Source organism: Pelophylax lessonae (genome assembly GCF_965119305.1).
Source record: "Pelophylax lessonae genome assembly, chromosome: 10".
NCBI lineage: Eukaryota > Metazoa > Chordata > Amphibia > Anura > Ranidae > Pelophylax > Pelophylax lessonae.
In genome coordinates, this window is record NC_138777.1 from 27208460 (window position 1) to 27232269 (window position 23810).

Consider the following 23810-nt stretch of genomic DNA (forward strand, 5'->3'; position numbering starts at 1 on the left):
GACACTTCCAGGGTTGATGGAACCCAAACTCCCAGGTAGACACTTCCAGTGTTGGCAGAAACTCCCAGGTAGACACTTCCATTGTTGGCAGAACCCAAACTCCTAGGTAGACACTTCCAGTGCTGATGGAACCCAATCTCCTAAGTAGATACCTCCAGTGTTGGATGATTTGGGGTAAATAGCTATTGGATGCGGTTTTTAAAATACATCTGATTTTCTTTCTTCCCCTTGGCTGACGGGGTCTGTGGGTACCTGAAAGATATGAAAAAAGGCTGAAATGGGTGACTGTCATCTCAGGGTACCTCAAACATCTATAGGTACCTCAATACAGTCCATAGATTTAAGATTACAGCTATCCATTGGCTGGGTTGGTCATTGTCTACATTGTCTATGGCAAACCTTTCAGTATGAGCACCACATTGTATATTTTACATATATTTGCAGCCAAAAAAAAAATTCAGTTTTATAAATGAATGATTACGCATTACTTGGTTCTTTTTTTGGAATTAGCATGAAAGGATTAGGAAAAAAAGAGGAAGAATTTCAGTAAAACAAAGCAAAATCCCCCCTTCCATCAGTCCCCATCAGAGCCCCTTATTTCAGAGTCCCCCAGCAGTGGTGCATATGGACTGGGGATGGACTTTAACCACCCAGAGCAGGCTGAAATCTAAGGCCGCCCATAGACGTGAATTTCTTTCCTGGAACCACGGGTTCGAAATTCGATTTGACCCCCCCATCGACACAGACAGAGTTGACAGGGGAATCCCTGCCGGTGAGCTATAGGGTTCTCCCTATGGAGAGGAGGGGGGTGGGTGGGGGAAGTTGTCTCCGCTGGGAGAACACAGTGACTATTGCTAGCGGCTATAACATCTGCTTGCAATAATCGCATGTAGAATCCGGCAGGCTGGTTGTACCCAAGTTGGGTACATTCAGCCCGCCCATACATGGTTCGAATCTCATCCAGTTTCTGCAGGTTCAAACCATCTATGGGCGGCCTAATGTTACCTATAAGCATAATATGGTCATCAGGATTCATCGCACCTTATCCAATAATCTGAAATGTCAACCATTTAATTACATAGCCCACCGATCCCCCAAGAAAAATTGATCATCTAGTTTGGAATGTTCCGGTTTTCTGTCTAGTTTGTCGGGATAATACTGCGATTGTAATATCTGAATAGTACATAGACATAGACGCTTGGTCAATACGTTCATGCATGTTTAATAACTAGTCAATGGAAAGAAAGATTAATCATTTATTTAGTTGTTGGATCTTTTCATCTTCCTCTTAACTCAAGGTGCCAGTTTTGTTGCAAATAGCTAAAGTCTAGCTGCTTGTGATATAAATGGAGATAACAGCCATTAAACCATAACGGAATTAGAGGGTTGACACCTCAACCTGAAACCAAAAAATAACTAATTGTGAAAGATAAGCAACAAACAAAAGATGATTCAAGATGAGAATAAACAAGCTAAAGAGCCTTACTTAAGGCACGTACACACGAGTCGAAATTCGGCCGGGAATTTTCGTCCGACGACCGATCTGCCCATTTTCGGCTTGTTAGTATGATGCTTCCGACAACCAACTCCGACTTTTCGGCCAAAAAATCTGGTGTGCAGGCTATAAAATTTTTGTCCTCCAACACGTCCGATTTTCGTGCAGTCAGTACAGATTTCGACAGGGAAAAAATCTTATGAGCAAGACTGGGCATGCTCAGAGAAGAAAGAACACAAAGAAAGCAAACCAACACATGACATCACTTCTGAAGTAGAATTTTGTCGGGCGGGAAAATTTGTGTGCAGTCTAGGCACATTCCAACCAACAAAACACCACTCTGGACAAAAGACGGACGACCGGTCGGAGGAAATTAGTTGCGTGGGTACTAGGCTTTAACCAATGTAGGAGCGAAGTGACTTAAACTCTTGGAGTCCACCCCCTGATCCATTTATACACCTTCTTGTGTTCCAGGTAGGAAGGAGGTATGAAGGAGCATGTGTCCTCCACCCAGCATGCAGTTTTTGTTGTCACCATAGAGGTGTTACTGGCAGGGTCACCAGGTGAAAATAAAGCAAAAAAGCTTGAAAATTGCAAACTAATGCAGCCACCACATCGAAGGACGATGCTTGTAGCCAAAGCATGTTTAACTTGGGGTGCAGAGTTTGACAAAACGTTTACCTGCTAACAGTGTAAAATATGCAAAATAACGTGTCTCTGAATGTGGGATTATGGGCATTTTCTTTTTTTTCTACAGATCTAAAATGTCTATCTATATAAAATGCACACTGGAGCAATCTGGTGCAGCTGTGCATGGTAGCCAATCAGTTTCTAACTTATGCCCCTTTCACACAGCCCGTCCGTCGGATGGACTCCGTTTATCTCAGCGGGGGATCGATCCGCCGATCCCCCGCTGAGCAGGAGGATGACAGCTGATGGGATCGGATGGGAACTGACCGTCGGTCCGTTCCCATCCGATCCCATCCAATCTGATCCGCTGGGCGGATGGAAAATAGGGTTTCCATCCATCCAGATTTGACGAATCGGATCGGATGTCAGTGGACATGTCTCTGCTGACATCCGATGCCCCATAGAGATGCATGGGGGGACCGTTCAGATCCGCCAAAAAAACTGACAGGCGGATCTGAACGTTCCACCTGTGTGAAAGAGCCCTTAAGCTTGTTCAGTTAACCACTTGCCGACCACCCGCCGCAGATATACTGCGGCAGGCTGGCTCGGCCGCACAAACCGACATATGGGTACAGGGCACCCTCATTAGGCAGCGGGGAAGCTGTTCCACGGGGGCCGGTGGCCGCTATTGCCGCCGGGCACCCGCGATCACTCCCCCGCGGAGAGAGAACGATGGTCTGCTTGTAAACACAGCTGACCATTGTTCTCTCTGGAATGAGCCTATGTCCCTCCTATTTAGGATCACAGGTCTCTGTGTTGATTCCACAAGTTCCTCCCCTTCACAGTTTGAAAACACCCCCTAGGCTCACACTTAACCCTTTGATCGGCCCTGGGTTAATCCCTTCCCTACCAGTGTAATTATTACAGTAACGGTGCATATTTTTAGATTACTGTAGTAGTTACTGTAGTAATGTCACTGGTCCCCCCAAAAGTGTCAAAAATGTCAGCTAGGGGTCCGATCTGTCCGCCGCAATGTCGCCGTCCCGCTAAAAAATCGCAAATCGCCGCCATTACTAGTAAAAAAAAATAAAAATAAAAATTACATAAATCTTTCCCCTAGTTTGTAGACTTTTTTTTTTGCGCAAACCATTTAAAATACGCTTATTGGGATTTTTTTTTTACCAAAAATATGTAGCAGAATACAAATTTGCCTAAAAGGATGAAAAAAATAGATTTTTACATTTTTTTTATTGGGAATGTTATATATAGCAGAATGTGAAAAATAATGTTTTTTTTTTTCAGAATTGTTGTTTTTTTGTTTATAGCGCAAAAAATAAAAATCGCACAGGTGATCAAATACCACCAAAAGAAAGCTCTGTTTGTGGGAAAAAAAGGACATCAATTTTATTTGGGTAGAGCATCACACGAGCGCACAACTGTCTGTTAAAGTAACACAGTCCTGAAAACGCAAAAATAGGCCTGGTCATTAAGGGGGTAAAACCTTCAGGTCCAGAAGGGGTTAACCTCCCTGGCGGTATGATTCTGTCCGATGTTAGGTGCTGAAAGCGGTACCATTATTTTGCATGTAATTCTTAATGATGAGCAGCCCAAACCAACTATTTACATATGATTTTTTTTTTTTACTGTGCGTTCTTCTTTATAACATCTCGGGTATGATAAAGTTTGAAACACAAAATCATAAATTATAATATAATAAATAACTATAAATAAGTTAAAGTATGTATGTATGTATGTATGTGTGTATATATATATATATATATATATATATATATAGATATATATATATATAGATATACGTGTGTGTGTGTGTGTATATATATATATATATATATATATATATATATACTGTACTTTTTATGTATATATATATATATATACACGTGTGTATGTATATGTGTATATATATATATATATATATACATAAAAAGTACAATAAAACTGCAGGAAAGGGCACTGGGGGCAAACTAATGTGAATTTATTTTATTTTGCTATGTATCAGTGTGTTTGGTGTGTTTTACTATTTGAATTTGCCGCCGGTTCCATCCCCTGTCACGTCGCAGGAGACGGAAGCCGGGGCACAGAGAGCATCGGGAGGAAGATCCGGCCGCCGCACACTGCCGGGATATATTGCTGGATCCCAGTGACAAGGTAAGTAACCCCTCTATCAGGATCCAGCGATCTTCCTAGCGGTACCCCGAGTGTGGCTCGGGGGTTACCGCTTTTGGCACTGAAATTTAACCCCGAGCCACACTCGGGAATACCGCTAGGAAGGTTAAGCTTTGACAATAAAACCTGGAAGCTGATTGGTTTCTATGGAGAACTTCACCAAATTTTTCACTCTCTAATTTTAGTAAATCCCCCCCAACTGTCTATAATAGTGTCACGTTTATATAAAAGCTGTACGAATGTACGAATGCTGTACGAGTCTCTTTGTTTGCGTCCGCTTGCATGAGGTCTTAGCAGCGCTTCTCTTGCATCCTAATAGTTATTCTCGGCATCTGTTCTTATTAGATCTCTAAATGTAACCTACAACTTCCTATGTCTGCGCAACATCCCCTTTTTTACACTGCATCTCGTAAGTCCTTACTTTTTTTAACTTTTTTTACTTTAGTTCTCCATCCCCTATACACAGATCTTCTTGGGTGACAGCTCTGAAAAATCCGGCCCAGTTTCTCATCCTTTCTCGGTCTAACGAAAAAACTAGCTGCAGTTGGGCTTAAGGGTCATTTACACTTTTTGCAGTGCGTTAACGCACGTTATGTTGCTTATTAACCACTTGCTGACTGCCTAACGATGATTTACGTCGGCAGTCAGCCCCTCACAGGCAAAGCGACGTAGGTCTACGTCGCTAGCCTGTGAGGCTCTAGGGAGCGAGCGCGCACCTCTGGAGGTGCGCTCCCGCTCGGTCACAGACCCCCCCCCGCGCGTGTGCCCGGGGGACCCGATGTCCGCCGGGCACTCACGATTGTCGGTTACAGCGGGAGAAAGGCAGGCGGCTGATGTAAACAAAGCCGCCTGTCATTCTTCCCTGTGTAAGAATGGAGATCATACGGTTCTGCTATGTAGGACCGTTGATCACTGTTCTTACAGCTCAAGCCACATCCAATCACAGTTAGAAGCACGCCCCTAGGGACACACTTAACCCCTCCTTCTCAAATAAAATTAACTCCTTCCCTGCCAGTCTAATTTTTACAGTAACAGTGCATATGTATAGCACTAATTACTGCAGTAATGTGACTGGTAACCCCAAAAGTGTCAAAAATGTCAGTCAAGGGTTCGATCTGTCCGCCGCAATGTCGCAGTCCCGCAAAAAAAAATCGCAGATCGCCGCCATTACTCGTTAAAAAAAAAGCACCAAAAATGACAAAAATCTTTCCCTTTGTTAGTAAACGCGATAACTTTTGCGATTTTTTTTACCAAACATATGTAGCAGAAAACAAATTGGCCGAAAATGTTAAAAAATTTTGATTTTTACATTTTTTCTTGGGAATTTCATATAAAAAAATGTAAAAAATATTGCTATTTTTGCAAAATTGATGCTCTTTTTTTGTTTATAGCGCATGATCAAAAAATCGCACAGGTGATCAAATACCACCAAAAGAAAGCTCTGTTTGTGGGAAAAAAAGGACGTCAAATTCGTTTAGGTACAGCGTCGCACGACAGCCCAATTGTCCGTTAAAGTCACGCAGTAAAAAATCGCAAAAAAAACCCTGGTCAGGAAGGGATAAAATCTTCCGGGGCTTAAGTGGTTAAGGTGCGTTGCATTAAGGCATCCCATGAAAATAATGGACTGCCAACATACCATATCACCTGGAAAATTGGATATGTCATAAAATTTCTAAGGCAGGCCTAACACGGTGCAAATCTTGTTCCTGCAACCACAGGTTGCAGGAAATAAATTTGCATGATTCCCCCCATCCACACAGGCAGTGCTGACAGGGGAATCCCTCCTGCCAACAATTGTCTTCTCCTGATTGGGGCGCGCAGGCGAGTGGGGGAAACTTCCCCCGCCGGGAGAAGACAATGATTATTGCTAGCGGCATTAGCAGCCACTAGCTATAATTGCAAGAGGATCCGGCAGGCTGGTTGCACCTGAGCTGATCGATTGATCAACTTGGTACATTCAGCCTGCCCATTACCGATTCGAATCTCGGTCAGTTCCTGCTAAACCGGCTAAGATTCAAACCATGTATGGCCGCCCTAATGCAATGCACCACAACTCATTACAATGGGGGAGATTTACTAAAATTGGTTGCACACCCAATCTGGTGCAGCTCTGCATAGAAAGCAATCAGCTTCCAGGTTTTAGGTTCACATTGGAGAATTGTTTGAAATCCTGTGAGTTCAGCTAAACTCGCACAATTTACAACCTGCATTCCATTGCGAGTTCAAGGGCGATTTGAAAGACATTTGTGCAGCTTCACTGCACAGATGTCTATTGAAATCGCCCCCGAAGTCTGCAAAAGTAGTGTGTGACCTACTTTAGGAAATCGGTGCCGCACTGCAAAGTCGGCGTCACACCTATTCGGATGCCAAATTGCAGCACTGCCTGTGTTGATGGGGGAATCGTGCAAATTTATTTCCTGCAACCTATGGCTGCAGTAACCAAATTTGTACCATGTATGGCCTGCCTTAGAAATTGTATTACGCATCCAATATTGAAGGTGATATGGTATGTTGGCAGTTTATTATTTTCATGGGATGCCTTAATGCAACGCACCTTAATGCGCAACATAATGTGCATCATATGAGCAGGGGCTTATTGTCAAAGCTTAACCACTTTAGCCCCGGAGGATTTTCCTGCCTAACGTCCAGGCCACTTTTTGCAACTTGGCACTGCGTGACTTTAACTGACAATTGCGCGGTCATGCAACACCGTACCCAAACCAAATTTACATCCTTTTTTTCCCACAAACAGAGCTTTCTTTTGGTGGTATTTGATCACCTCTGCGCTTTTCATTTTTTGCGATATTAATAAAAAAAAGTGAAAATTTTGCGAAAAAATTTACATTTTCTACTTTGACAGTTAAAAAATATCCAATGTATTAAATTGTTGCCATATATTTAAGCCAAAATGTATTTAGCTACACGTCTTTGACAAAAAAATTCTCAATGAGCGTATTTATAACCGCTTTAAGACCAGAAGATTTTACCCCCTTCCTGACCAGGCTATATTTTGCGATTCGGCACTGCGTTATTTAATGGACAATTGTGCGGTCGTGCGACGCTGTACCCAAATTAAATTTATGTCATTTTTTTCCCCACAAATAGAGCTTTCTTTTGGTGGTATTTGATCACCTGTGCGATTTTTAATTTTTGAAAAAAAGAGCGACAATTTTGAAAAAAAAAAACAATATTTTTCACATTCTGATATATAACGTTCCCAAAAAATTTTTATAAATCAAAATTTTTTAACATTTTAGGCCAATTTGTTTTCTGCTACATATTTTTGGTAAAAAAATCACAATAAGCGTATTTTTATTGGTTTGCGCAAAAGTTATTGTGTTTACTAACTACGGGAAAGATTTGTCATTTTTTATTGTTTATTTTTTTTTTACTAGTAATGGCGGCGATCTGCGATTTTTTTTGCGGGACTGCGACATTGCGGCAGACAGATCGGACCCCTAACTGACATTTTTTACATTTTTTGGGGTACCAGTGACATTACTACAGTAATCAGTGCTAAAAATATGCTCTGTTACTGTAATAATGACACTGGCAGGGAAGGGGTTAACTTTATTGGTGATCAAGGGGTTAAATGTATGCCTCATGCTTACTGACGTGTGTGGGGGGAAGGGACTGTGTGACACAGACACAGATCGCAGGTTCAGCTATGCTGAATCCTGCAATCTGTCCCTGTCTGTCACAGAGGAGATCTGCCAGCTTTGTTTACACAAGCGGGCGGATCTCCTCACTCGATCCCCGACGATCGGGGAAGAGCGGCGGTGATCACCGCCTCTCCACCCCTGGCCCGACTCCCGCTGTGTCTGAATACAGGGGGAGCGAGTCTCCAGCGGCGCGCGCGCGCCGCCGAGAGGGGGGAGAGTCTGGTGACGTAGGTCTACGTCGCTAGACCTTAACGAGCCACTTTGCCGCGGTAGCAGCGCAGTGACCAGTGGTAAAGTGGTTAATTGAACAAGCTGAAGTTAGAAGCTGATTGGTTACCATGCAGAGCTGCACCAGATTCTGTGTGCTACAGTTTTAGTAAATCTCCCCCAATGTGTTGCAGTACATGCGCATTGCCTAAGGGCCTGTTCACACCATGTATGGGAAGAACACGTCACCGCTAAGAGTGCATAGAAAACAATTTCTTTCTATGTGTCCTGTTAACACCACAAGACTGGTGTGATGTACAGTGCGTTGCAATGCAAGCAATTGCCTTTCACTGCACTGGATTGCACCGCATGTCACCACAGCAGCGCAACGCTCCACGTAACCAGGGCTGCTATTAGAAAATCACGAGGCCCCCTACAGCCTAACTGACAGCCCCCCCCCCCCCCCCAAAAAAAAATATCAAGACAATATTTTCACTAAAAATACACTAAAATCATTATTAGCTAACACAAACAACACAGTGAACTTGTGTGAATTAGCTATTTTAATTGTTTTTTACATTTAAAAAAAAGTATATATATATATATATATAAAATTTATTTTGAAAATGTTAAAAATATTTACAATTATTTTATTTAAATTTTTTTTTTTAATTACCCAATTACAATGTTTAATTGATTTTTTTTTTATTTTACAATTTGTTATTTTTTTACAGGACGGGGGGGGGGGGGGGAGATGCACAGTGAAAGGCTGGCAACGAGGAGAGGGAGGATCAGAATCAGGCAGAACAGGCAGAACAGGGAGGGGGATCGGTGTGGGAGAAGCAATTACAGGAACGATGCCCTGTGTCTGTGTCTCTCCCTGCAGTTGCTGAAAGCTGGCAGGAGAGGGGAGAAACTGGCTTTCAGCTGCTGCACAGGGCTTTCTTCTGTAATTGCCCCTCTGCCCAACCACACTGATTCCCCCATGCTGTTGGAGCCCCCCAGTGTGCCTGGGCCCCCCTACAGGAGGACTGGTGTTCCCCCCCCCCCTATCAGCGGCCCTGACTGTAACACCTAAATAAAGCTGGGAAAAAAAGCAGTGACTTATGCTAAATCTCACAGCTCCCCTCTGGATCCGCCAACTGCACTATCCCATGTGGTAAAGTGCAGCGTTTTACTGTGCAGGCTACTATGAGTGTAGCCTTAGGCTGCGGTCAAACCAAGCATATTGTGAACCTGCGGTGTCACTGCGTTCCTTGAGCACGCACGAAAATACAAGACTTTTTACACACGCTCACGGTATGCTCAGATGTGAATGGAGCCTTGGTGTGTTTGTGTGCCATATGAAATGAATGGCAAGCCCATACTTGCCAACTGTCCCTTTTTTCCAGGGACAGTCCCTGCAAATAGGAGCCTGTCCCAGGTAATTTATATTGTCCCTGGAAGCGCCTGTTAATCAGGCTGCCCATAAATGTTACGCAGAAGTAGTGCAGCTGAATGGGAGAATTATTCCAACTCTGCTACTGTGGCCTTAAATTTGAAATTCCCTTTTTTAATCTCCTGTAATTCTCTCTATATTGAGTAGACTCTATAATCTGATAAGTAGGCGAGAATAATTATGCAGAGTGGGCGGATGCTTCGGAGAAGTGGGTGTGGTAATTGATAGCTGTGCTGCAAAGTGTCCCTGGAATTTTTTTTTAAATGTTGGCGACTATGCACATGTAATGTGCATTTCCGGGAGATATATAAGATATAAATGAGAAACTGAATTTTCTCTGCTGTGAAATATTTTAATGAATACAATTTAGGCCTCGTCCACACAGGACGTTTTGCAATCTCTTCTAGACGCCTTTTTCCTCCTGGCAGCAGCGTTCTGGCGGAAATGATGCATGATGCATGTAAACGCATAAAATGCATTTAGACACATTTAGCCCCATCAAGCGCCTGAGCGTTTATTCATCTCATTGGCCGGAATGAAAATTTGATCTGGCCATTTAAACAAATTAACACTCAAGTGGTAAAGGCACCAATGCTTGTTTAGACTCATAAAGAGGTTGTAAACCCACTTTGTTGACATCTACCTATAGGTAAGCCTACATTAAGACTTACCTATAGGTGCTGTAAATATCTCCTAAACATGTACCGTTTAGGAGATATTTACTTTTTAAGCAGCCGAAGATGTCATCGGCGCATGCGCTCTGAAGGAACGGCCACCCGTGCCATTCCTTCAGAGCCCTATGCCGTGAACGGCCGCTCCCGCGCCCATGCGCGGCAGTGATGTAATCGTGCCTCCGGCCAATCAGATGGCCGGAGGATGCAAACCAGGAAGCAGGACAGCCGGACATGTCAGCCATCCTGTCGCTGTGCGGGCGGCACTGCGGGGGCTCGTTCTAAGGTAAGTATTTCATAATGAGCTAGTATGCGATGCATACTAGCTCGTTACGCCTTTGTCTTACAGGTTTTTATTTTTTTCTAATTTTTTTCTACATGTTTACTTCCTCTTTAAAGCTGGATACACACTATACAATTTTCTTTAGATTTTTTCCTTTAGATTTACCAAAACCATATAATATGAGGTCAAATCTAAACACTCTCAATTTGTATGCAATCAGGCCGGCCCTTGCACTACATAGTTAAAGGTAAATCTAAAGGAAATCTAACAACAAAAGTTGTATAGTGTGTATCCAGCTTAAAGCAGAGTTCTGGCCTCAAATACCCTTTTTAACAAAAAATACCCCTATTTTATTATTTATTTCAGGTTCTTATATAGTGCTGTCAATTTATGCAGCGCTTTACATATACATTGCACATTCACATCAGTCCCTGCCCTCAAGGAGCTTACAATCTAAGGTCCCTAACTCACATACGGTACATACACAGTAGGGCCATTTTTTTTTTTTTTATACAGGATCCAATTAACCTACCAGCATGTCTTTGGAGTGTGGGAGGAAACCAGAGTACCCGGAAGAAACCCACGCAGGCACAGGGAGAACATGCAAACTCCAGGCAGGTAGTGTCGTGGTTGGGATTTGAACCAGCGACCCTCTTGCTGCTAGGTGAAAGTGCTAACCACTACACCACTGTGCCACCTATAATACTAATCCATCGCCCTTTACAGAACCGCTATTCTCATACTTACAAGGTGTACAGTATTGGATTTTAGTCAAAATCTTACTTTTAAAAACGCTGTCTGGGCGCGGCCATCTTGGATGTGGGCATCTGAAGCCGCAGTGTAATCTGCTGTGTCCTCCTTCCTGATTCCAGGGAGTGTTCTGGGAGTTCTTCCTGATTCCAGCCTCCTGGGAGTGATGACAAACAGCTCCCAGGATGCAATGCAAAGGCGGAAGTGATGTCGGTGGCCACAGAGGGAGGGGAGAAGGAGGAAGTACAATCAAAAATGCCCTGAAAATAAAAAAGGGACCCCCGAAAAAAATTTAAAATGCCCAGTGCTTTTTTTCAGCGGGAACGCAGGGGAACGCAGTTCTGGCTCCTCTAGCACTGTATGTATTTTATTGCAAGGAGTGCTGAGGTGTGCCTGAAGGTCTATCGATGCTGGCTGCTGGGGGAACTATTGTCGCTGGTGTGGATCTGTTTTTTGTGGGTGTCTATTGTTGCCAGGTATGTCTATTTCTGCTTGTGGGGGGTCTTATGTTACTAGGGGGTAAATTGCTGCTGGGAGAGGTTTATTGTTGCTGGCTGTTGGAGGGTCTATTGATGCTAGCTACTGGGAGATCTGTTGTTGCTGATGGGGGTCTATTGTTGCTAGGATGGTATTTTGTTGTGGGGGGTCCATTGTTGCTGGGGGAGGACTATTGTTGTGGGGGGGGGGTCCATTGTTGCTGGGGGAGGACTATTGTTGTGGGGGAGGTCTATTGCTGCAGGAGGGTCTACTGTTGCTGGGGTGGGGTCTATCAAATTCCATACAATTTACTTAGTAGCACAAATTAATACTTGGTTGTGTATTCTCTAAAAGGGGGCTGTACTGGAAGGTGGGTAGGGGGTGAAACCTAGGGACCCTACTCAGAAGTGTGTAGGGGGCAAAGACAAAGGGTGATTCAGAAGGTGGTAGTTCCTGTACCTATTCTATGAGAAAAAAAGCCCTGAAAATGCCCAATTGTTGATCAGCATAGCGAGCACTCCAGGAATCACTAAAGTTGCAAAATAGGCTGGAACTCCGCTTTAAACATGTCAAGTGTTTTTTCTGCCAAAATGCTGCTGCTCCTAAACACGCTGGCTGGGTTTTTTATTGTTTTTCCTGCCTGTAAACTCCCCTAAACACCTATGTATACATGGACACATAAGAAACATGAAGGGGCGTTCAGAGGCAAAAATAAAATAAAAAAATGCCAGATGCCCATAAAAGCCAAGGTAAAAAAACATCCAGTGTGCCTGAGGCTTAAGTGCCGGTTCACACTTGTGCGATGCGGGAACGCTGCAAAAATGCAGCCTGTTCCCGCATCGCATCCGCACATCTGGCAGTTCACACTGCCATATGCGATACGCAGGGGGTGTCAATTAAAAGTTAACGACACCCCCAGTTGCGATCGCATATCACAGTGCGATCTGCAAGTACACACAGAATCGGATCGCACTACTGCGGCTCAAAAAAAGCCTCATGTGTGTGTTTGGTGCGGATACAGTGTGAATTTAGCCATACAAAGTGTATGGCTGAACTCGCATCCGCACATCAGATCGCATGTAATTAGGAGCAGTGCACTCCGAATTACATGCGATCTCCACAAACGCGAAAGTGTGAACCGCCACTGAAAGACCAATAAATAAATAAATGAATAAATATATTTAAAAAAATAAATCTTGCTGGATTTTTTTTTAGAAGAAATTCAGAGCGAGCTTCCACAATATTCTCCTGTCTTTGTTTGCTCTGCAGTCTGGATTGCTGTTTTCAACCATTGATGTTTAGACTGGGATGTTTGTAGTACCAACATTATGTTATACCAAGGCGGGTAAAAATACCGAACTCCGCAAACACCGATTCTTGTTTTAGGTGATTTGATGGACATTTCTATTTCTACTGTTTGTAGACTGGAGCAATGACAAAAATGTCAGTCTGTGTATAGAAGAACAGGGAAGGTGGCAAACGCTGTGAATATATTTTGTTATTTTTCTATATTGTCTGTGCTGCTTTATAGCAAAAATGCCTAAAAGAAATCTAAATTGAGGTAGAATTCTGCAATAGAATGGCAATATTTTCATATTTTTATGTCACATGATATATATGCACAATGGTTTATCAAGTGTAAATTAGTAAAGTAAAAAATACACGTAAGTTAATTTTAGGGCACATAAAAGCAATATATTACCCAGTTTTTTGGTTAAATATAAAAGATGAGGATGCACCAAGTAAATGGATACCCAACGTGTCAAGCCTTAAAATTGCCTGTGTCTGACAATGATAATGAACTTCAGTACCCACAAATTCCCATAGGCGAAGCTTTAAAGCTGTGGTAAACCCTACTTTTGAACTTGTACCTACAGGTACAGGCCTGTAATAAGGCTTACCTGTAGGCAAGTGCGTAACTACAGGGGTTGCAGGGGTTGCAATCGCTACCGGGCCCCATGCTCCAGGGGGCCCAGTAGAAAACCAGTGGGTGAACTTCCAGGATCGCAAAGGTCACACTTGCGACCGGACCCTGGCATTGCACCACTGTGGGGAGGCCCCAAGATTGCAGGAAGGGGGCCCACAAGATTGCAGGAAGGGGGCCCACTGCAGAACTTGTGAAAGGATCCTGCTGCGGGACCGTAATAAAAGGCCATGCAACGAGTGTAAAGAGCCCCAGGATTAGTGGGAAGAGCCCTGGGCTTGAAGGTAAGGGCCCCGGCCAGGGGTCTGGGGGGCCCTTCATGGTTTCTTGCATCAGGGCCCTGAAGGTTCTAGTTACGCCTCTGCCTGTAGGTACAGTGAATATCACCAGGGGTGTAACTACAGGGGTTGCAATTGCAACCGGGCCCCATGCTCCAGGGGTCCTCCTGTGTGGCTCCCCTGTACACCTGGATAGGAGGGGGGTGAGGGCAGCATGTAGAGAAATCACTGTCCTCCTTTTTCCTCCTGTAGCTGCAGAAGGAAAATGGAGGAGATTGGTTCCTCTGTATGCTGCCCCCACCACCCCTCCTATCCAGTTTACTTGTGTTCTGCTGTCTCTGGGCCTCTGTGTGCTCCCCCATTCCCCCCCCCCCCCCCTACTGCGCTGCCCCTCCACTGTGCTCCCTCCCTTCTCCTGCCGGCTGCTGCAGGGGATGTGTCACAATAGAGAACCAGGAAGGGGGTTGGTAAATATGTAATTTACCAGCTCCTTCCTTTTCTGTAAGAACAGTCATAGTCAGTGACATTGTAAAAAAATAAAATAAAATGATAAAAAATAATAATATTAAAAAACAAAAAAATAAAAACTACTGACACCAGTGAGTGAACTTCCAGGATCGCAAAGGTCACACTTGCGACTGGGCCCTGGCATTCCACCACCGTGGGGAGGCCCCAAGATGGCAGGAAGGGGCCCACTGCAATACAAATGAAAGGGTCCCTCTGTAGGACCTTAAAAAAATGGCCCCGCAACAAGAGTAAAGGTCCCCAGGATCAGTGGGAAGAGCCCCAGGCTTGAAGGGAAGAGCCCCAGCCAGGGGTCCAGGGGGCCCTTCATGGTTTCATGCACCGGGGCCCTGAAGGTTCTAATTACGCCTTTCATCACCGGCGCATGCACCTGTAGCCAGTAAGAGGAATAGTGCCCCATCGTTGTTGTCTATTAGAGGAATAGTGCTTCACCGCTGGTTGGAGGAATAGTTCCCCATTGTTAGTGTTGGTTGGAGGAATCGTGCCCCATGGTTGTTGGAGGAATAATGCCCTATCATTGGTGACTGTTGGAAGAATAGTTTACCATTATTGGCGTTGGTTAGAGGAATAGTGCCCAATCGTTGGTGTCAGTTGGAGGAATAGTGCCCCATCGTTGGTGTCAGTTGGAGGAATAATGCCCCATCGTTGGTGTCTGTTGGAGGACTGGTGCCCCATCGTTGGTGTCTGTTGGAGGAATAGTGCCCCATCGTTGTTGTCTATTAGAGGAATAGTGCTTCACCGCTGGTTGGAGGAATAGTTCCCCATTGTTAGTGTTGGTTGGAGGAATCGTGCCCCATGGTTGTTGGAGGAATAATGCCCTATCATTGGTGACTGTTGGAAGAATAGTTTACCATTATTGGCGTTGGTTAGAGGAATAGTGCCCAATCGTTGGTGTCAGTTGGAGGAATAGTGCCCCATCGTTGGTGTCAGTTAGAGGAATAGTGCCCCATCGTTGTTGTCTGTTAGAGGAATAGTGCTTCACCATTGGTTGGAGGAATAGTTCCCCATTGTTAGCGTCGGTTGGAGGAATCGTGCCCCATTGGTGTTGGAGGAATAATGCTGTATCATTGGTAACTGTTGGAGGAATAGTTTACCATTATTGGTGTTGGTTGGAGGAATAGTGCCCAATCGTTGGTGTCAGTTGGAGGAATAGTGCCCCATCGTTGTTGTCTATTAGAGGAATAGTGCTTCACCGCTGGTTGGAGGAATAGTTCCCCATTGTTAGTGTTGGTTGGAGGAATCGTGCCCCATGGTTGTTGGAGGAATAATGCCCTATCATTGGTGACTGTTGGCAGAATAGTTTACCATTATTGGCGTTGGTTAGAGGAATAGTGCCCAATCGTTGGTGTCAGTTGGAGGAATAGTGCCCCATCGTTGGTGTCAGTTGGAGGAATAATGCCCCATCGTTGGTGTCTGTTGGAGGACTGGTGCCCCATCGTTGGTGTCTGTTGGAGGAATAGTGCCCCATCGTTGTTGTCTATTAGAGGAATAGTGCTTCACCGCTGGTTGGAGGAATAGTTCCCCATTGTTAGTGTTGGTTGGAGGAATCGTGCCCCATGGTTGTTGGAGGAATAATGCCCTATCATTGGTGACTGTTGGAAGAATAGTTTACCATTATTGGCGTTGGTTAGAGGAATAGTGCCCAATCGTTGGTGTCAGTTGGAGGAATAGTGCCCCATCGTTGGTGTCAGTTAGAGGAATAGTGCCCCATCGTTGTTGTCTGTTAGAGGAATAGTGCTTCACCATTGGTTGGAGGAATAGTTCCCCATTGTTAGCGTCGGTTGGAGGAATCGTGCCCCATTGGTGTTGGAGGAATAATGCTGTATCATTGGTAACTGTTGGAGGAATAGTTTACCATTATTGGTGTTGGTTGGAGGAATAGTGCCCAATCGTTGGTGTCAGTTGGAGGAATAGTGCCCCATCGTTGGTGTCAGTTGGAGGAATAGTGCCCCATCGTTGGTGTCTGTTGGAGGACTGGTGCCCCATCGTTGGTGTTGGTTGTTGGAATAGTACCCCATCATTGGTTGGAGGAGAAGCACCCCATCATTGGTTATAGCAATAGGGCCTCATCATTGTTTGGAGGAATAGGGCCCCATCATTAGTTGGAGGAATAGGGCCCCATCGTTGGTTGGAGGAATAGTGCCCCATCATTGGTTTGAGGAATACTGCCCCATCGTTGCCGTCGGTTGGAGGAATTATGCCCCATGGTTGGTGTCGGTTGGAGGAAATGTGCCCCATCATTGGTGTCAGCTGGAGGAATAGTGCCCTATCCTTGGTGTTGGTTGGAGGAATAGTGCCCCATCATTGGTGTCAGTTGGAGGAATAGTGCCTCATTATTGAGTGAGAGAAATAGGGCTCCCAGAGTGAGATGAAGGCTACCAAAGGGCCGTAATTTGGAGACGACTGGTCTAAGGCATTGGTGCACATATAAAACATTGTTAAAGCACATTATTTTCTGAATATATCAACTGCACTAGTACTACATGTGTTGTCATTTGATTGGAGTTTACCTTTTGCCTAGCAGAAAATGTACAGCACATTACACAACACGTTGCAAATCCCCTGCAGTCTGTATAAGTAGTGGCTGTCCCTTCCATGTGACTTTCTCTTTCCTGACCTCCCACCTCTTAAATCCTTTTCTATTGTTATAAACTGAAAACTTCCAGATTATAGGTCTGTACCAGTTAATAATTGATGTGTATAAAAGCTAATCAATAACTCTAAATTCTTTGCAATGTGTAATGATGCCCATCTATACAATTTTATTGCTATTCTGGTGACTTTTGAAGGTATGTCTTATCTAGCAGCACATGACAAATACCACTTGTTACAATACGAGGAGGGAGCAGTTTGTGAGCTTCGATTTCATCTTGATAAAAGTTTCACAAACTCTACAAATAGTCTTGGCACGCATATCTCTCACTACATCTAAAAAACTGTTAGTTTTGGTTATTCAGCTATAACAGAAAATAAAGACGCACATATATAAAAGAAAGCAAAGTGCCACATTCTGAAATTTAAGGGAGTATTGTTTTCTATGTAATGCAGATGTCTCGACAGAGATCCAGCAGTCCCAAAGTTGCCCATAAACCCAGGGCCAAGCCCTTTGGCACAGGAGAGAACTTGGCTGGAGGCCAAGGGGACATTGTCCTCCTGGGCCAGTACTAATATATGTTGGGCTGGTGGCCCTTAGTGGACATGTTTCACACTTCAGACTACTGCAGTCAACGGCACATGCTAGACCAGAATTTCTCAATCATTTCAACACATGAAATACTGAAACTTTCTGTTCTCAGGGAACTCCTACTAAAAATTACTATAACTCATGATACATTAGTGTGATGGTCAGTGGGAAGAATGCTCCTTACACTTGGTCGTTGAAAAGAATTACACTCCTCCAGATAGTTAAAAAGGTCATTGGTGTCAGTGGGAACTCATCTGAGAGGGAGTTGTTCATTGATTAAGGAACCACTAGCAACCTCAGGAGGAACCTTTGGGTTCCATGGAACACTGGTTGAGAAACCCTGTGCTAGATGTTATTGAGCTACATTGCTTGGGAGAGGGAAGTCTTCCAGCACCAACTTCCTTTCCAGTGGCGTAGCGTGGGGGGTGCAGGGGGGGCCAGCCGCACCGGGCGCAACATCTGGGGGGGGGGGCGCATCCGCAGTGTCACTCTGTCTGTCTGACTCTGACATACACAGTTCACACACTGTCTGCGGCTGCCTCCATCTTTAGGCTGGGAGATGTCCAGCGCGGCCGCCCTATGGATGAAAATGGCAGGTCGGGAGGGGGCTGGACTGTGCCTCACCTGTCCATTGGTGTAGGGTGGGGTGGTGTTGCAAGCCAAGCCCCACCTATGCCCCCTCTCCTCACTGCTCAGTCAGTTTAGCAGCGAGTGAGTCAGCAGCCTGGCACTGTCACAAAGTGGGTTTTTTTTTTTTAAATCGCCTGATTAGAGCCAGAGGCTCTAATAGGCTTCAAAAAAAGGTGGACCCGGGGCACAGAGCACTGCACCCCGAGCCCACCCATTGTGTGACAACAGCCAATGAAAATTCGCTATTGTCACACGGATCCTCCAAGACCCGCTTCCTCATAGGCTGAAAGGCGAACTCATGCCATTAGCCGGGGAGGAGGCGGGAGGACTGGAGGAGGCGGGAGGACTCGAGGAAAAGCGGAGGACTCGAGAAGATGTGGGGAACTGAGGAGAAGCCGCCGCTGCAGGTAAGTCTCTCTGCAATGAAAGGGGGCACGCTGGTCTCTCTGCATTGAAGGGGGGCACCCTTGTCTGTCTGCATTGAAAGAGGGCACGATGATCTCTCTGCATTGAAAGGGGGCACGCTGGTTATTCTGCATTGAAAGGGGGCACGCTGGTCATTCTGCATTGAATGGGGGCACGCTGGTCATTCTGCTTTGAAAGGGGGCACGCTGGTCATTCAAACTTGTATTTAGATGCATTTTACTTTAATTACATCAGTATTTTCATAACAAATAATATGCTTAGGGAGTAAGGGTTTCTTTAACTAATCTAGTGGAAGAGACTCGAGTGCTAAAATCCCGCGGGTTAGGGGGCGCAAATTACTTGCCTTGCCCCGGGTGCTGACAACCCACGCTACACCACTGCCTTTACCCCATTGGCTTGTCATGAGACTGCGTACTGAGAGCTGAAAAAGAAGTTGATTCTGCAAGACATGAAAGGTGTGTTAGAATAAAGCATCCAGCACACTAGCCTAATGAAAAAAAGGGGGGAAATAGCTGCTCACCATAAAAGCAAGGTTAGGTTTATTGAAACAAACCGATGCAGAGGCAAGTCCACCTGGCACAAGCAACCCTAACACACTTCACGCCCAAAGAGCTTAATCACAGAATTGTTCCATTGATTTGCTTTAACCACTTAAGCCCCGGAAGATTTTACCCCCTTCCTGACCAGGGGGTATTTTGCGATTCGGCACTGTGTGACTTTAACGGACAATTGCGCGGTCGTGCGACGCTGTACCTAAACGAATTTGACGTCCTTTTTTTCTCACAAACAGAGCTTTCTTTTGGTGGTATTTGATCACCTGTGCGATTTTTTGATCATGCGCTATAAACAAAAAAAGAGCGTCAATTTTGCAAAAATAACAATATTTTTCACATTTTTTTATATGAAATTCCCCCCAAAAAAAAAGTAAAAATCAAAATTTTTTAAAATTTTCGGCCAATTTGTTTTATGCTACCTATGTTTGGTAGAAAAAATTGCAAAAAGCGTATTTTGATTGGTTTGCGCAAAAGTTATCGCGTTTACTAACAAAGGGAAAGATTTTTGTCATTTTTGTTGTTTTTTTTTTTTAACGCGTAATGGCGGCGATCTGCGATTTTTTTTTTGCGGTACTGCGACATTGGGGCGGACAGATCGGACCCTTGACTGACATTTGTGACACTTTTGGGGTTACCAGTGACATTTCTACAGTAATCAGTGCTATACATATGCACTGTTACTGTAAAAATACACTGGTTGTGAAGGGGTTAACTTTATTTGGGAGGGAGGGGCTGTGTGTATCCCTAGGGGCGTGCTTTCTACTGTGATTGGCTGTGGCTTGAGCTGTAAGGACACTGATCAACGGATCTACATACTAGATCCGTTTGATCAGTGTCTTTACAGCGAGGAGAATGACAGGTGGCTTGTTTACACAAGCTGCCTGACATTCTCCCTCTCCCCCTCCGATCGCCGAGTGACCGGCGGACATCGGGTCCGCTGGTCACACGCGCGGGGGGGTCCGTGACCACGCGGGAGCGGGAGCGCGCCTCCGCGGGCGCGCGCTCGCTCCCTAGACCCTCACAAGCTAGTGACGTAGCCCTACGTCACTTTGCCTGTGAGGGGCTGACTGCCGACGTAGATCGGCGTTAGGCAGTCGGCAAGTGGTTAATAAACCTAACCTTGGTTTTTATGGTGAGCGACTATGTCCCCCTTTTTTTTGGGAGGACTAGTGTGCTGGATGTGAAGTGGTTCAGGACCCTATGGAGCCTGCTCCTGATATCGGGAGAGAGGGGAGTAGGGTGAAGCCTGAAGCAGAACACAATCCATTTCAGTACATTAGAATAAACCATGTCCATTGGAACGCCTACCTTTCACTATGACCACCAATTACTGCAGCACCATGATGCACTTTCTTTAGCCCACAGAAATTTGTCCCTACCATGAATGGTTTAGTTGGTTGTAGTTGGCTCCTAAGTTCCCAGTACCCCTTCTTTTAGCCTTCAAAGAAAGACCGTGTGGGTTCAAGACTATCCAGAATTATAGTGAGGGTAAATCTGGTGCCTGTGCTGTTATCATTTTAATTCTTCATCCATTATTTCGATTGGCCAATATTCCTCCCGTCACTCACAGTAAAAGCCCTGATGAAGGGGGAGTGTGAGCTCCTGAAACGCTAATAGTTTTACCGATTGATCTTTCATCAAAATAATTAAATCTATACTAGACTTATTATAAACTGTTGTGGTGCTCTCATCCTCGTTTTCTTCTTTTTTTTTCAAATTCAACTTTATTGAAATATCAAAGAAAACACAGTATACAAAATGCGTACAAACAGAGGTATCGCACATCAGCAAAAACCACGATTAAGTGCATACATTAAGTATAAATGTCAGGGAACTGAGAGATTCAACACCTCGTTTTCTTCTTACCGCTTCAGGAATCCGTAGGGATAACCTGTATGTTGGAGAGCTGCCTCCTAAGAACAGAGATCACTCCAGATCCGGGCTTTTTTTCTCAGAGAATAGGTGCAGGAACTCCCCCTTCCAGAGTCACCCCTTGTCTCCACTCCTTATCCACCTCCGAATATCGTCCCTTGGTTCCAACCCCTACCCACCTTTAAATAGTGCCTCTTTTAGAGAATACAAACATTTGTGGTGCTAGGTAATTTGTATGGAATTTGTCAATGATAACAAGAAAAGCAGTAAAATAGATCCCCGGCAGCAAGCAACAATAGACCCCCCCATCAACAATAGATCCCCCCAGCAACAATGGACTGCTTTCAACAATATACCCCCACCCCCCAGCAACAATAGACCCCAAGCAGCAACAACAAATATCCTCACAGCGAGCATCAATAGACCCCCAGCAGCCAGCAACAATAGACCCCTACCTCAACAGTAGATTCCTCCTAGCAACAACTGACCCCGCAGCAACATAAGACCCACCTTCGGCAACAATAGATCCCCCACCAGCAACAATAGACCTCAATCAATAGACCCTGCAGCATACCCCAGAAAACCTTGCCATTACATGCATTCAGTGCTGGAGGTGCTGGAACTGCGTCCCCCCGCGTTCCCGTTGAAAAAAAGCCCTAATCCAGATTATATTTACTTCTGGGTCCAGCACTCCACCAACACTGATTTAACACAGACCTTAGATCACTGTCTCCCAATCCAGCCCCAATGTCTTATCGCCCAGGGATCATTGCGGAACAGGATCAGGCACCTTTTTAAAATGTGCGATTGCTTTTGTTTTCCTCCTAGTAAAATGGCACAAAGTTATCTGCAATGCTTTTCCCCTTTCATGCTCCATATGCTAAACACAAACATGAGAGACTAAAGCCCCGTACACACGTACCGATGGTCGGCTTACAAATGTTCCTCTTTTCTCCCCGGGATGTCGGTGTCTGCTGAAAAGTGCAAAGACAGCACAAGGACAGCACAAGAATTTTGTCCGCCGACTGCAGAAGTGATGTCATGTAATGGTTAACTTTCCCTGTGTTTTCTATTTTCTGAGCATGCCCAGTCTTGCAAATCTGCGGTCTGTCGGCCGAATTGTGTACTGACAGGCGAACAATCGTCCGTTCTGGTGTCGGCATACAAATATTTTCATGTTTGCACGAAAGACTTTTGTCCGCGGATTGTGCGCAGACATCTGTCGGAGGCACCATACTAACACGCGTACAATCGGCAGATCCTTCGTCCACCGACGTTTGTATGCCGACGATCGGTACGTGTGTACGGGCCTTAAATCACTGAGATGGCTGTCAACAAATGTTTAAGATATCCAATGGTTTCCACCGCACACAAATCAGGGATAAAAAATGGGGCCGGGTGCACAGCAAAGACTTTATTGCATATAAACCAAAAAAAGAGAGCGGCACTCACTGGTTTTAAAAGATGAACGCATGATAACAGTTTTATTCGACGTTTCGACAAGGCACAAGGTCGTCTTCCTCAAGATTTTTAACCACTTAAGCCCCGGAAGATTTTACCCCCCTTCCTGACCAGGGCCTATTTTGCGATTCGGCACTGCGTGACTTTAACGAACAATTGCGCGGTCGTGCGACGCTGTACCTAAACTAATTTGACCTCCTTTTTTCCCCACAAACAGAGTTTTCTTTTGGTGGTATTTGATCACCTGTGCAATTTTTTGATCATGCGCTATAAACAAAAAAGAGCGTCAATTTTGCAAAAAACAAAGTTTTTCAAATTTTTTTATATGAAATTCCCCCCAAAAAAATAAAAAAATAATTTTTTTTTAACATTTTAGGCCAATTTGTTTTATGCTACATATGTTTGGTAAAAAAAATCGCAAAAAGCGTATTTTGATTGGTTTGCGCAAAAGTTACTAATCAAGGGAAAGATTTTTGTAATTTTTGTTGTTTTTTTTTTAATGAGTAATGGCGGAGATCTGCAATTTTTTTTTTGTGGGACTGCGACATTGGGGCGGACAAATCGGACCCTTGACTGACATTTTTGACACTTTTGGGGGTACCAGTGACATTACTACAGTAATCAGTGCTATACATATGCACTGTTACTGTAAAAATTACACTGGCAGGGAAGGGGTTAACTTTATTTGAGGGGTTAAGTGTGTCCCTAGGGGTGTGCTTCTTACTGTGATTGGATGTGGCTAGTGATGTAACAGCACAGATCAACGGTCCTACATAGCAGGACCGTATGATCTCTGCTGTTACACAGGGGAGAATGATAGGCGGCTTTGTTTACATTAGCCGCCTGCCTTGCTCCCGGTGTAACCGACGATCGCGAGTGAGCAGCGGACATCGGGTCCGCCACTCACACGCGCGGGGTGTGGCGTGAGCGAGCGGGAGCGTGCCTCCGGCGGCGCGCGCTCGCTCCCTAGAGCCTCACAGGCTAGTGACGTACCCATACGTCACTTTGCCTGTGAGGGGCTGACTGCCGCCGTATATAGTCGTGCGGCAGTCGGCAAGTGGTTAAGTATATCTAAAACCAAGACTTTTGCTTAAAAAAAAAAAAAGACTGTTGCTTACAAAGCTCAATAGCTGAAGCACAGTTGCCAGACACAACT

General features: G+C 44.8%; 2 protein-coding genes across 2 annotated transcripts in view; one reads left to right on the plus strand and one right to left on the minus strand.

Annotated features, from left to right (window-relative positions):
• PRR5L (proline rich 5 like) overlaps positions 1–23810 on the plus strand; it is a 137009-nt gene that overhangs the window by 24315 nt on the left and 88884 nt on the right. The gene's annotated exons all lie outside the window — the stretch shown is intronic.
• RAG2 (recombination activating 2) overlaps positions 19538–23810 on the minus strand; it is a gene marked incomplete at its 5' end in the record, with an annotated part of 350031 nt that continues 345758 nt past the window's right edge. Inside the window, one exon of the mRNA XM_082269806.1 lies at positions 19538–19607. The remainder of the gene's footprint in view (positions 19608–23810) is intronic.